Source organism: Cheilinus undulatus, linkage group 4 (genome assembly GCF_018320785.1).
Source record: "Cheilinus undulatus linkage group 4, ASM1832078v1, whole genome shotgun sequence".
Lineage (NCBI taxonomy): Eukaryota > Metazoa > Chordata > Actinopteri > Labriformes > Labridae > Cheilinus > Cheilinus undulatus.
Window position 1 is genome coordinate 2,850,009 of NC_054868.1, and position 15,509 is coordinate 2,865,517.

The 15,509-nt window shown below is 40.3% G+C and overlaps 1 protein-coding gene across 1 annotated transcript in view; it reads right to left on the reverse strand.

Moving 5' to 3' along the window:
- LOC121508385 (CD209 antigen-like) overlaps positions 1 to 15,509 on the reverse strand; it is a 35,446-nt gene that overhangs the window by 16,630 nt on the left and 3,307 nt on the right. The gene's annotated exons all lie outside the window — the stretch shown is intronic.

A 15,509-nucleotide genomic window follows, 5' to 3' on the forward strand; every position in this document is an offset into this window, starting at 1 on the left:
GGCATAATTCAACAGAGGTCCAGAAAATTGGTGCTAATATTCTCACAATTAGTTAAGCTGGGATAACCTGACTGCAGGGCATCTCAAGTGTATGTGATTGTAGTATAAAGACACCTGTGTCTGATTACTGGTTAATCAGAATTCCTGGCTACCATTACACCCTGACCACAAAAGAACCCGTCAAGCAATTCAGAGAAAAGGTTATTAAAAAGTATAATTCAGATGATGGGTACAAAAAATATTTCCAAATCACGTAACATCCCTGGAGTCTTCAGAAATTTGGAAAGAATATGTCACATGTGTAAATCTGCCTAGATCAGACCGTCCTCACAAACTGAGTGAACATGCAGGAAGGAGACTAGAGAGAGAGACCACCAAGACACCTATGACTACTCTGAAGGAGCTCCATCTCAGCTGCTGAAGCTTGTTCTTCACCAGTCAGAGCTTTATGGGAGAGTGGAGAAGAGAAAGACACTGTTGAAGAAAACTCAGATTCAATCTGGACTAGAGTTCACCAAAAGGCATGAGGGAGACTCCATGGTCAAGAGGAAGAAAGTTCTTTGGTCTGATGAGACCAAAATGGTAACCTGACACGCCAGATGGATTTGTTTCACACATCCATCTGGGAAACCTTCAATATTCACATCTCTACGGGCCAATCAGAGCAACAAAACATGTGATGTAGCTGCAACCGAGGTGCGTGTGCGCAGCTATCAAGGAATAACGTGAATGATGGTGACTGTAGACATGTCAGTACTCGACTTTTGTCGTTTTTGAACAGAAACCAACTCACTGCTGTTCTTCATTCTTCTTTAAATAAAGACATGTCATCAAGTTCTGATAAAACTGGCGCTTTAGCAGCATCCACGCTAATCTCTTCCGTCATTATTGCACTGGCCTCTTGTTGCTGCTTGCTTACCTCACAACTCCGCCGCTCCTGAAAGTACTGCCCCTTGACGCTGATTGGTCCTGTCACTTTCTAACTGGGCCCAAACTTAACATTTGATCTGTTTTTACAGAAATGTACTGTCATGACTAGTAGATATTTAAAAAAGGTTAAGGTTGGCAGAAGCTCTGCAAAAATGACCAGATAAAGAGGAGAAAAGGGGTTAGAGAGTAGAAAAAATGGGTGATAAGTGGCAAAAATGGGGAGTTGGGTGGCAAAAAGGAACAAAAATTGGCAGAAAAAGTGGTGAAAAGAGGTTAAAATGTGGCAAAAATGGTAAAAGGGCAAAAGTATCAAAAACTTGTTACAAATGACAAAAAATAGTGCACAAAAAGTAATGAAAAAGGGTTAAAAAATAGCAAAAATTGATAAAAGCGTGGCACAAAAGGGATAAAACATGCAGGAAAATGGGTTTAAATTGGTTAAAGAATCGCAAAAATTGGGTTAAAGATGCAAAAAGTATCAGAAATGGGTTAAAAGTGGCAAAAAATTGGTTTTAAAGTTGCAAAAACTGTTGAAAAAATGTAACCAAAAGGAGTTAAAATTTGGCAAAAATAGAAGAAAAGTTTCATAAAGATAAGAGTGGCACAAGGGGATAAAACATGCAGGAAACGTGGTTCAAAAGGGGGTAATATCTTGCAAAAACTCGGTTCAAGAGGCAGAAAGAGGTTAAAGTGTCAAAATTGAGTTAATACTAGTAAATCAGAATTGTGGAGGGCCAATTCTCTGGGATTTTCAGGGGCCCAGTTAGTTCTGTTCTCCTTGTGGCCCACTGCATTAAAGATAATAGGGAATATCACTGGTGCCGAAAAATGTCCTGTGTTTTAAAAGAAAATAGAAATACAACTAAAATAATATTTCAGTTAGACCAGAATATTTATTTGATTTTTGTGTATCTGAAAGTCCGGCCCCCAGAGTTTCTGTCCAGACTAAATCTGGCCCCTGTGCAGATGTACTTAATGACCCCTGCTCTACTGAATACTGACCAGAAGGGGGGGTATGTTTATAAAGTCACTTATTTTACATGTTTTTATTTGATTGGCATTACTTTGTAGAAATCTGTTTTCACTTGGCATTAAAGAGGGTGTTTTTGATATTTTTCGTCATATAAGCCAAATTATATTGACTACGACTGATTTATAAAATCAGGGTAAAACAGGGGAGTCAACACTTTTTTATAGACACTGTATATTTCTGCCAAAAGAGGTCAGCAGATGGCGCTCTGTGTACAGAGTAGCAGAGGTGAACACCAGTAGAGGAAGCTGTCAGTGCTTGGTGAGTTCACAGATCAAATCTCTTTTCACAGATCCAGTACGATGGCCTGGTGCACCGTGCATCAAACAAACTGTTTTCTGATTTAGATATCAACATTCCTGCACAGTGTTCACGTCCTCCATTTGGCTCTCCAGGGGCCCAGTAGCTGAAACACACAAAAACATAAAAGTAAAAATGATTAGCACATCTGATTCAGCCTTAAACTCACAGTACTGAAATGCTGCCACCAGGGGGCTCTCAGTGAAAACAATAACAAGCTCTGCTATTCTTTCTTATTTAAGGACTCTTTTAATTTAAAAAAAAAAAAAAAAAAAAAAAAAAAACACTACAGGTTTCTTAACTAAACGGTAAACCAGTGTTTTGGTGCCACTGATGAATGTGGGAGAAAAGCAGTTAAAAGTTGACTTTCTGTAGTGCACCTAAGCCATCAGAGTAGAGTATGAACCTTGAGGCCAGCAGAGTGTTATCTATCCATTTCCACGTCCCCGGTGTCTCTGTGTCCGTCAGTCCGACCCACAGTTTTTTTGTTGAAGCTTCCAGCAAAGTCCTTGTAAACACAGACGGACAGTCGTTAAGAAAATGACATTTTAAACTCACTCTAGATGTAATCCTCTCCTGTGATGCTGACAGGATTCATTTCTATGTCTCACATACATTCATACATAAACATTATATAATAATTGGACATTTCATTTATAAAAAGCAAGATTGCTGGTTTATCTAAGTTTTATTTTGAGTAGAAGACCCCCAGTAAAACAGATAGCTAATAAAGTAGATTCATGCTATGAGGAAAATAATTAACCAGCAGTGATTTTTTTTCTTGTAGAAAAAGACAGACAGCATTAAAAAAATATCTTTTTTATTTTAACAAGGTTTACGAACATTTACGGCAATGATATATATATATATTTTCAAATATAAAAAGTTACAACTAAGTTAATTACAACTAAGAACTGTGTCTTTTATATGCAACTAACTCAGACTAAATTGCACATTGCACAGATTTTCTATTAGTGGGGATTCTGAGTAAGCTTCCACACTATTGATATTCGCGTCGGCCATTTTCTTTTTTCTGTACATTTTTGGACCCTTTCTCCTCTTTCACTCTCTGAGCTATACTCATCATTCTAATTTCATTCTATTCAGCCCCTTCAGGACATGATGGCGATGACTTTTCTCATTTCTAACTTTTATAGTTTTAAAAATATTTAACTTTTTCTGCATTTTTTTCCCATTCAAATGAATTAGGCTTTTCTAAAAAAAAAAAAAATTCCACTTTCTTCAACTCCTCATAACTTTTGCATTTCCTGGGCTATTTTCACTCTTCTACTATCGTACTCTCAGCTCCTGGTGCTATTTTCAGCTATTTTTCCACTATTTTAAGCTATTTCTATGCTTTTTCAGCCATTGAATTCCACTTTCAGCTATTTTTAGGCCACTTTGGGCAATTTTTTCAGCTACCCTGAAGCTATTTTAAGGCTACTTTCAGCTATTCTTAAGCTATTTTTAGCTATTTGAGGCTACTTTTAGCTAATTTTAGTCTATTTTCAGCTTTTCTTTAGGGTACTATCAGCTATTTTTATCCTTTTTAGCTACTGAATGCCATTTTCAGCTACTTTTATGGCATTTTATGCTTTTTGTATGCTTTTGTCAGCTATTTTTGTGCTTTTTGGCTATTTTCGCCAGTTCTTCCACAATTCAGCTCTCAGCATCCCCACGCAATTTCAGCTGAAATCACAATTTGGATGTAGTTGTTATTGTAATACTGAGTGATCAAACAATGAGTTAACAGTGGCAAAATGGCCCCAATTTGGCAAAAATGTTGCAAAAAAAGAGTAAAAAGTGACTAAACTGGGCAAGAATCAGAAAGAAGGTGGGGAAAATGGGTAAAAAGTAGCATTTAATTGCAAAAGGCAATTAAACATGGCAAAAAGTGGCAAAAAAGGCATAAAGGGGCAAAAAAAATTGCAAAAACAAGGATAAAAGAGTCAAAAATGGGTGAAAAGTGACAAAAAGAAGTGGGAAAAAGGGGTAAAAGTGGCAAACACCGGCAGAAAGTGGCAAAAATGGGTGGAGAGTGACCAAAAAATGAGTTTAAGGTGGCAAAAATGGTCCCAAAGTGGCAAAAGTGTGGCAAAAAGTGACTGAAAAGTGACTGAACTGGGCAAAAAGCATCAAAGCATGGCAAAATGGGAATAAGTGGCATTTAATTGCAAAAGGCAGCTTAAATAGGTGAAAAAGGGGCAAAAAGACTGCAAAGAGCAGGATAGAAGTGGCATAAATGAGCTAAAAGCAGTAAAAGGGAATAATAGCAGCAATAAATTGCAAATAAAGGCAATGGAAATATACAGACAAAGAAAGGTTGACAATAAATTCTGACAATTAAAGCCTACAGTGTAAGTGTGGGAAACAAACTGATTAGTATGACTTGCAATGGATGATTTCTGAGGTCAGATTTTCCTTTTAAAGGATTCCTGGGGGAATAATGATTCAATTAAGACATAAAAGAGCCACAAATCATCAGAAAAGAGCCACACGTTGTGTATCACAGTATAGCATGAATGGGTATAAAATCTTGTGGAAAGCCTTCCAAGAAGAGTGGAGGCTGTTATTGCAGCAAAAGGGGGCCGCCTCTGTATTGAAGTACATGGATTCAATTACCTCATTACAGTCCCTGTTGTTGCAATAGGCTAGACGGCCAAATACTTCTGTCCATGTAGTGTTGATGCTAGAGATATCCTGATTTATTGAAAACCAATCACTGTTGTCCAAGTTTCATTGGAAATATGTGATCGTTAGATCAGGAGTAAAACTTCACTGATCTCCTGCAGGTGTCTGCAGCTGTGTGTACACTTTAGAGCTTATCACCTTTTAGCAGATGATGTCACATCACAGTGGAGAACACAGGAAGTGAATTCACACAGAGAAGCTTGATCAAAATGTCAGAGTTCTGTGCTGTTTATGACTGAGCAGATGGTTCAAATTGCATCAAAGAAATATTGAGCTACGTTGTGTTCCGAAATTAGAACAAAGTTCTGCACAGTGACTGTGCATAGAAATAAAAAACACAACTCAGCATAAAACACTATATTAAAAAACAATAAGCACATGGAAGATGCAGCGGAGGATGCATTCATCCATTTTTAAATATCAGAAAATTCCATTTCAGGGAACTTCATTGTCATTGCTTGAACTCACCTCTGATGTAATAACTCCTGCCCCTATAACCTGATTTTAACAGGGACTTATATCTCATCTGGGCTTTCAGATACAGAGTGGTAATCATTACTGCTTTGTTTGGACACACTTCAGTGCGTACTGAAAACAGTCTGAATTAGCTCTGCACCTGTCAGATTTTAAATCTGTCATTCTCTCTGTCCCAGTCTGCCTGTCATTCTGTGCAGACCCTGCAACCCTCCTCCACCCCAGCCACCTCCATTCAGTTAATCAGCGTCTAGTCCAGATCCTTACAGGTCTCCTGCTCATCCTGCATAGCTCAGTCTCCTCCTCCACGCCACCTCATTGGTCAGCTTCTCAGAAGTCTACTCCTCATCTGATCTCTCAACACCACCATCAGTGTCTAGACTCCACAGGGGGGTGTCCTATTCCTGCCATTTGCTTGACTACTATAGAGTTTTATTGCTGCACTTATCCTGATCAGCCTAGGCATGAGTTTTATGCACCCTTAGGCTCAGACAGTGACAGTGGTTTACTGTCGAGCTCAGGTTACTATCGTCATTTTGTCTTGTCACCTTGACTGGCCCTAAATGAATGTGACAGACAGAATCTTCATCCAGTCACCTTCTGAGAATTCTTTGGAAAGTCCTGCCCTTCCCAAAAACGTTGTATGAGAGGTTTCCCAGACGAGTGTGAAATATATCCATACAACAGTCTATCTGGAATGTCAGGTCTGGGATGCCTTCATCTGGATTGGATTGGTTGTTTATTATTTTTCACAGCTCAGCAACAATAGCCACTCTTTCAGCTCCCAAACAGCTCTTCAGTTGGTACTGTGTTTCCTTTTTTATATCTTTAAACAACAAAGATAAGGAAAACATCTTTAAAAATAGGATCTAGCTCAGCGGTTTTCAAAGTTTGAGGCGGGCCTCCCCTGGGGGGCGCCACAGAACTTCAGGGGAGGCGTGGAACCATAAACCAGAAAAAAAGGTGATTTGCTTTACTATTTATGTGTGATTTATTTATTGTGTGATTTGTGATTATTAGTGGCTCTTTGATGTCTTCATTTGAAATATTATTCCTCCAGAAAACCTTAAAAAAGGGAAACTCTTCTGCCCCATTTTACTATTTTTTTTTAAACTTTTCATCCATTTAAGCATCCTTTGGTCTTAAATACCACTTTTTTCCCCTAATTTTTGCCCATTTTTGCCACTTCTTTTGCCACTTTTTTCCAATTTTTGCCCCTTTTCACCATTTTTTGCCACTTGTCACCCATTTAAGCATCCTTTTTCATTAAATACCACTTTTTTCCTATTTTTTGCCCATATTTTGCCACTCCTGACTGGTTTTCTCCTATTTTTTAACTCATTTTTTTGTCTTGTTTTTGCGACCCTTGGACCATTTTTTGCCACCTGTTACTCATTTTTTTGTCACTTCTCACCCATCTTTTTTCATTTTTTATCCCCATTTTTGCCCATTTTCAACCAATTTTGCTGCTTTTTGGCCATTTTTGCCATCTTCAACTTAATTTTATTGGTCCTTCAAGCTGTTTTTGACACTTTTCACCCCTTATATGTTTGCTCTTGCAAAGGTATTTTTCAACAGTTTGGCTCTTTGGTTGAGTAATGCCGCTTTAAGGATTATCAGAGCAGAATAATCAGGTAGTATTGGCAACTGTCATTACTGAAACCAAATAACTGATTACCTGGTAAAGGCGGATGTTTAAGAACATTTGCAGACCAAAATATCAAAGATATAAAAATGTTTAAAAAATATTTAAAATTAGGCATACAGTAAATGTTTGAAAATATGGTTAGGTTTTTTTTTTTCAATCTGAATCTTTATGTGGGTGGGGGTCCACTGAATGAACAATGTTCTCTTAAAGGAAGCTCACTCTCACACACTTTAAAAACCCCTGATTTAGCTCATATGGTTCACAAAAGGAACAAAAGAAACCAGATCTATAACCCAGCTGATCTGTGAACGACACCTTACGACTCCACTGTATTGTGGGGAGAAAAGCTGTTAAAGAGGCACAGCTAGCCTATTAACTTGGGGCTAATTGACCCACATTCATTCTTATTAGCAGCAGCCAAGCATACCAAGCCATAGTAAAAGAGCAACAGAAAATGATGAATGGGCTGTTATTATAAGAGGAGAGACAGAGTTCTGATATCAGGTCATTACTGTAGAAGGATTGATAATTCAGAGAATGGATGCATATATTAAAGTGTAGTTACTTGGTATCTTGGTATCCTTGGTACTGTGTTGTCTGAACATCTCCACACACCTGTTCTTCTCTGCTGTTCAAGATCATCAGGTCAGCGCCTCTCTTCTGACAGTCGGCCCTGCCTTCATTCCAGGACCCCATCAGAGACGACACGAAGTACAAACTAGTGTTGAAATAAACCCATCCATTGTGAGCTGTTTCAAATGAGAGAAAAACAAAATATGTGAGGTATTAAAAGATGAAGTTTGAACAAAACATGACTTGGGGTTGATATGTGGCCAGTGAAGAGAAGTGGGGAATAAAACTTGTGTTTTCTATCACATAACTAGCCTTGCAAAGCAAATGGACTGTCCAGATTCCATGCCTGTCATCAAGCAGGTGTATTTTCCAAAGCTTCTGTCTGAAATGACTGGATCCTGTCTGAGCAAGGGCCGGACCAATCAGAGTCATTTGAGGAGAATGAGGCGGTAGCTACAGGTGGGGGGGTCATACTTTAACTTGGTGTGGTGTAGGAATTAGCATGAATTTTGCTATAGCGGCAGTTTTACCAGAACTGGGCAATTTGTCTGTTGTAAAAAGTTCCAGAGTCCAAATAAAAGCAGACCGAGGCCCTCCTTTTCAAATAGTCTCAGTATGTTTGTTTGGTCCATACCAGGCTTTGACTGAGAGCTTTAATAGCAGCGCAGCACAGGTTAAGAGGGCTCAAGTCAGTTTCCTGATTTGGTAAAATTTGTATTCACTAGCGTGAGAGCTGACACTCAAAACCAAACAGGACATGAGGATCAAACATCCAGACATGAACCTTAACATACAGTCATGGACGAAAGTATTGGCACCCCTGAAATTTTTCCAGAAAATACACCATTCCTCCCAGAAACTGTTGCAATTACAAATGTTTTTGGTATACATGTGTTTATTTCCTTTATGTGCATTGCAACAACACAAAAAAACCTGAAGAAAAAAGACAAAGTTGACAAGATTTTACACAAAACTCAAAAAATGGGCCAGACAAAATGATTGTCACCCTTTTAAAACTGTGGGTAAATAATTTTATTTCATTTTATTTCATTTTATTTTAAACTCACCTGTGGCAGTAACAGGTGCTGGCAATCTAGAAATCACACCTGAAGCCAGTTAGAATGTCTAAAAGTTGACTCAACCTTTGTGTTGTGTGCCTCTGTGTGTGTCACACCAAGCATGGAGAAGAGAAAGAAGAGCCCAGAATTGTCTGAGGACTTAAAGAGCAAAAAAACAATCTCAAGGTTAAGACCATCTCCAGAGATGTTGACATTCCTTTGTCCACTGTGTGTAATATAATCAAGAAGTTTATAACCCATGGAGCTGTGGCTAATCTCCCTGGACATGGACGGAAGAGAAAAACTGACAAAAGAATGCAACACAGGATAGTTGGAATGGTGGATAAACATCCTCAGTCAACCTCCACACAAATTCAGGCTGTCCTGCAGACTCAGGGTGCAAAAGTGTCAGCTGGGACCATACGTGGTCATCTGAATGAGATGAAGCGCTATGGCAGGAGACCCAGGAGAACCCCACTGCTGACAAAGAGATATAAAAAAGCCAGACTGGAGTTTGCAGAAATGTACCTGAGTAAGCCTCAATCCTTCTGGGAGAACATTTTGTGGACAGATGAGACTAAGGTAGAGCTTTTTGGAAAAGCACGTCATTCTACTGTTTACAGAAAACAGAATGAGGCCTACAAAGAAAAGAACACAGTACCTACAGTCAAACATGGTGGAGGTTCAAGGATGTTTTGGGGTTATTTTGCTGCCTCTGGCACTGGGTGCCTTGACTGTGTGCAAGGAATCATGAAATCTGGACACTATCTAAAGATTCTGGGCCGCAATGTAGGGCCTAGTGTCAGAAAGCTGGGTCTGTGTCAGAGGTCATGGGTGTTCCAGCAGGACAATGACCCCAAACAAACCTCAAAAAACACCAAGAAATGGTTGGAGACAAAGCTGGAGAGTTCTATAGTAGCCAGCAATGAGTCTGGATCTAAATCCCATTGAACACCTCCTCTTCATCATAGTCCTGGACTATGCGCTCAGGAAGGCCATCAGTGGACAAGAGCAGGATCTGGCCTCACCCTAATGCCAAGGAGGTCAAGCCGATACTCCACAGTAGTCCTGACAGACCTGGAATACGTGGATGACATCTGCTTGCTCTCTGACCACGTGGAACAAGCACAGGAGCTCCTGACCAGAGTGGAGTCAGAGTGTACCAAGGTTGGCCTTTCGGCTAAATGCCAAGAAAACCGAGGTTATCACATATAACATCCCATCGGAGCATCCACCTCTGACAACTACAACAGAAAGTGCTCCTCTGAAGGAAGTAAAGGACTCCAAATTCCTGGGCTCATGGGTCAACTCGACTGAGCAAGATCTTAAAGTGAGGAAGGCGCTTGCGTGGAGGGCCCTGAACGGCATGGCCAGCGTATGGAGCTCCAGCCTCTCTGAACAGATCAAGCTCAGCTTCTTCTATGCAACGGTGGAATCTGTTCTCCTGTATGGCAGCGAGTGCTGGACCCTGAAACCCACCCTGCAGAAGTCTCTAGACGGGTGCTACACCGGGATGTTGCATGCAGTACTTAACATCAGCAAGAGTGAACATGTCACCAACGAGAATCTGTACAAAGTAACACCAAGGGTGAGCGAGGAAATAGCTGCCAGGAGGATGAGACTAGCAGGACACTGCCAAAGACATCAGGAACTGCCAGCTAGAAAATTGGTGCTATGGGAACCAACACATGGGCACCGGTCACGAGGTCGTCCCACGATAACATACATGGATGTACTCAAGAAAGACATAAGAGTGCAAAGTACCCAGGAGCTGGCTAGCTGTATGGAGAACCGGGATGACTGGAAGCGGAAATGGCGGGCTCGTCTGAGGACGACCTAGTAGTAGTAGTACCTATGGAGAGATCTCAAACCTGCTGTTGAAGAAGCACCCTTCAGATCTGAGAGACCTGAGGCAGTTTGCAAAAGAAGAGTGGTCCAAAATTCCAGTTGAGAGGTGTAAGAAGCTTGTTGATGGTTATAGGAAGTGATTGGTTTCAGCTGTTTTTTCCCAAGAGTGTGCAACCAAATATTAAGTTGAGGGTGCCAATCATTTTGACTGGCCCATTTTTTTGAGTTTTGTGTAAAATTTTGTACATTTTGTTTTTTTTCTTCAGGTTTATTGTGTTGTTTAAATGCACAGGAAATAAACACATGTATACAAAAAACATTTGTTATTGCAACAATTTCTGGGAGAAATGGTGTATTTTCTGGAAACATTCCAGGGGTGCCAATACTTTCGTCCATGACTGTAACAATATATCACAGTTATAGAATAAACCAGCTTATCTATGCTGCTTCTGGATGCCAGTGCTGCTCTGTCCTGTAAACCAGAATAATTAATAGTGATGCTGTTTTGCTCATCATACCTCTGTTACTTCCTCTGATGTCATTAAACAATGACTTTGTTTCTACGCAACACTTTCAGGACATTTACATGAACTGGAAGTCTTAACAGAGAAGTGACTGCCTTGTTCTGAACATGTTCTGTAAATGGACCTTTGTGCTAAAAAAGGATAAATGATTAAAAACAAGCCAAAAACAGTTAAATACAACAGACAGGTATGAGGAAGTTCAAGAGTTTGGAATTATAGTACAATGTATTTATCTTCTGGCAACTTCATGTTTTTGTGATGCAGGTTCACACTTTGAAACACCACAGTCAGTGTACAAATCCTGAGAATGTGTTACTCTTTAAAAAAAAAAACAAAAAAAACAATGCGGGGAACTTTCTGAGAAGACTGAAAAAAAGGCTAACTCCAGTGAACTGGCATCACACCCAAGATGTCGGCATTCTAATTACAAGTAGGAAACTCAGGGTACATAATATCTCAGCTTTTCCACGTCGGAATTCCACCTTTAGGAGGAATTCAGGATGATATATCTGAGTGACATCTGGAGAGTCTGGGATAAAGTTAAATGACCATAAAGTCTGTTTCACACGGCCAGCATCCCACATGCCTAGAGTCCAGAAAATAGAAGTCTGTTTTGCCTGTTTTCATCCTGAGTAATGCACATCTCCCAGCCAAACAAGACGGGAGAATGACAGAGAGCTACGTTTACCTGGTTTAACAGATATCTTATGTTCCCATTTGTAAGAATAAAGCCTCGGTCTAAAAGGTCGTTCTCTAAACCACGGTTGGTGTTCCTTTCTGTTCCACGCTGGAAGAATGTGTCCCATGGAAATAAACATGAAAGGGCTGCGCGTCGTCCATTCCTCCCTGATAACTGGACACCTCGAAGGGCATTAACCTGCTCACACCATGGTCATTTACCGACGAAAATAATTCATAAAACTACTAATTTATAATTTCATACGTTTTGTGATCAACATAGAAAGTTTTACTTAAAGAACAATTCCTTTCCCCTAACAACGCCTGAGGGCTTGACTAATAACTGGAATAGCCATTCCAATCCTTTAACGTTCTTAGGGAATGTAAACGTTATTCAGGACTCCAGTAAATAGGACGGGCCATAGATAGGAGTCACAACAGAATAAAAAACTAGTCCGCTCAGCAACTTTCTGAACGAATTTATCAATGAAAAGACATGAAGACGAGTGAGACTGAGAGTCATCTGTGGTCAGACTATAAACCTGTACGTTAACACGAACAGTCATCTGATAGAAGCTTAGTTTTATCAGACCAGCTGTTTGAATAAACAGAATAATTCCTCCTTCAGCACTACGAGGTCACAGACGTGAAACGGAGCTGTCCACGCCCTGCAGGTGCTGATTCTCCGTCAGACACGTCAATATTTATCAGATATTATCATGCTGGTCTATCAGAAGCATTTCCTTTGGCTCTACAAAAAAATAATGGCTTCTTTTCTTTTGTTTGTGTAATTGAATCTACAAGACGAAATAGAAGTGACCTGAGCTTTCAGAAAGATGCTGCTGTAGTTTATGAACGGTGGTGTTTGATGATGAATATAATAGGGTTAAAAAAAACGTCCTGTCTCCCCAGGACATGTCCTGTTTTCACGTCCTGTCCCGGCCATCCTGGTTGTTTTTTATAAAGTGGTGAAAATGTCCTGGTTTTTATTGTTTTTCATTGGGACACTAAATTGACCGACACTAGGGCACTCTGCCGTGTGGGCGGCTCTCTTTACACTCACAACGAGCGAGCTGAACTCGCTAAACTAAAGACATAGATATTTCTTGTTAGTTATTTTTTGTAAGTTTGTGAAAGCTATTTTTGTTAACGTTGGATTGCTAATAAAGCAGAGGTATTTTTTAGGGTTTTTTTTCTCATACAGAAGAGACATATTTCTATCATTATTTCATTCATTATTTTTGAAACTTGTCATAATAAAACATGTTGAGCAGGGACGTCGTTAGGCTGTTTTTGGGGGGCTGAAGTCACCCTGAAATGTTCATCAGCCCCCCCTGACAATAATTAGTTATAACAGTAACAAAATTAATTAAGGAATTTCTCTGGTGTTTTGTGGTGATCACTGCGATACGCGTCATCGGTCATCAGCGACCCTCACACACACTGATCACATGTTGAGATAACATAATATCACTGAAACTTGTCCAAACGGGGTCTTCCTTGATCCTTAATGTACTGCTGACAGTGGTGGACAAAGTATTCAACTCCAGTACTTGAGTCAAAGTATTGATACTCGTGGTCCAATCTTACTCAAGTACAAGTAAAAGTTGCTGTGTGAAATTTTACTCAAGTTAAAGTACTAAAGTACTCACTTTTAAAAGTACTGAGGTATTCAAAAGTACAAAGTACACTTTCTAATTTCAGTACATTGCTGTATTGTTTTCTCAGTGCTTTTACAGAACCTTGTAACTCTCTGAAACCACCTAATGATGTACTGACTTACATGTAGAACCACCCTGCTACAAAATGTCTAAAAACATTTGTACAATGGGTGCGCTGGTTTTTCAGCTTGAGTTTCTCCTGCCATCTCTTTGTTTGAATGAAGGCGGGAGAGCTTGCTGCACAGAGCGAGGATGACGTAGCCTATTTCCAAATCCATCCCAGGAGTGAGCGGTGACTGTGATTGGTTCCCTTCTGTGAGGAGCACAGCATGTTAGAAAAGAAAAACACCACCATCTGACTACTAAGCTATGCTGAACCTAAAAGGAACAAGTTATGACAAACTTCCTAGAAATGTAGTGGAGTGAAAGTCCCCCCCCCCCATCTTTCAATCCTAGTGACGGCCCTGATGTTGAGTAACCTCTGAGAAGCCTATGTGAATTTGTGTCTTTGGTTGTAGATAGTATTTGGTAATAAAACAGTTTTCCATCCATACAGAGGACGCATACTTTAAATGTATTGAAATTATAAGGCATCTCTGAGTAAACTTCAAGAATCATTTGAGTATCTCATTGGCCGAGTGTCCTGGTTTTCAGTTATCAAAATATGGTCATCCTAGAACCAGGCTATGCAATTGGAGGCCCTGGGGCCAAATCAGGCCCCCAAGGTCCTTTTGTTGTGGCCCTTTAAAGATAGATTATGCTCCTGCACTTAAATATCTATATTCATTTAAAAAGTGACCATTCTAAAACATGGAAGCCCCCCACATTCGCCATTTACATGAAGTTAAGACCAGCAGTGCTCAGCTCTGCCCGGCCTCTTTCTCTATACTCCTTCTATCCATCCATCCATTTTCTATACCGCTTATCCCATTGGGGGTTGCGGGAGGCTGGAGCCTATCCCAGCAGTCATTGGGCGAGAGGTGTGGTATACACCCTGGACTGGTAGACAGTCAATCACAGGGCTGACATATTGAGACAGACAACCAGGCACACTCCCATTCACACCTACGACCAGTTTAGAGTAACAAATCAACCTAATGAGCATGTTTTGGTGGTGGGAGGAAGCTGGAGTACCCGGGGAGGACCCACGCGTGCTCGGGGAGAACCTGCAAACTCCGCACAGAAAGGCCCTGACTGGGAAGAGAACCAGGGACCTTCTTGCTGTGAGGGAACAGCGCTAACCCCTGTGCCACCGTGCAGCCCTATACTACTTCTAGTTAAAAAAAAAAGTCCCCTCATAAGGTGCACTTACTAAACAGAAAAAAAAGGTTTTTATAAAGACATTTTTTATAATGAGGGAGAAATGCTCTGAAAAAGGCACTTCCTGGTCTGTGCTGGAAGCAACGCTGGACTGCATCCATCTCCAGAGTTTTCTATTGAGTAAACACAGCTTGTGGTGTGACAGAGGGACCTGGACAACTCGCTGTAATTGATGGAACCATGAATTTTGTTCTCTAGAAAATCCCAAAGGAGAACGTCCAGTTATCAGTTCTTGCCCTCAGGCTCAAGCGCACTTTGGTAATGCAGGAGGACAATGATCCCAAACACACCAGCAAGTCCACCTCTGAATGGACAAAAAAAGCCAAATTAAGATTTGGAGTGGCCTAGTCAATGTCTGGACTTAAATCTGATTGAGATGCTGTGGCATGACCTTAAACAGGCCGTTCATGCTGGAAAACCCTCCAGTGTAGCTGAATTAAATCTATTCTGCAAAGAGTGGGACAAAATTCCTCCACAGGGATGTGAAATACTCATTGTCAGTTGTTGCCACCAAGGTTGGAACAATCAGTTATTAGGTCGAGGGGCAATGACTTTTTCAAAAAGGGCCAGGTAGGTTCTGATGGCTGCATTCTATCTCTGACTATCTGCATCTTATATTAAAATTAGTTTGATGATCAGAAACATTTAGAGTGATGACTATGCAAAAAAAAAAAAGATAAAAAAAAAAAGAAAAGAAAGGGGGAAATACTTTTTATCAGCGTTGGCCCCTCATATACATACTTTTTTTATAGGATGTGGCCCCCTTTCCAAACT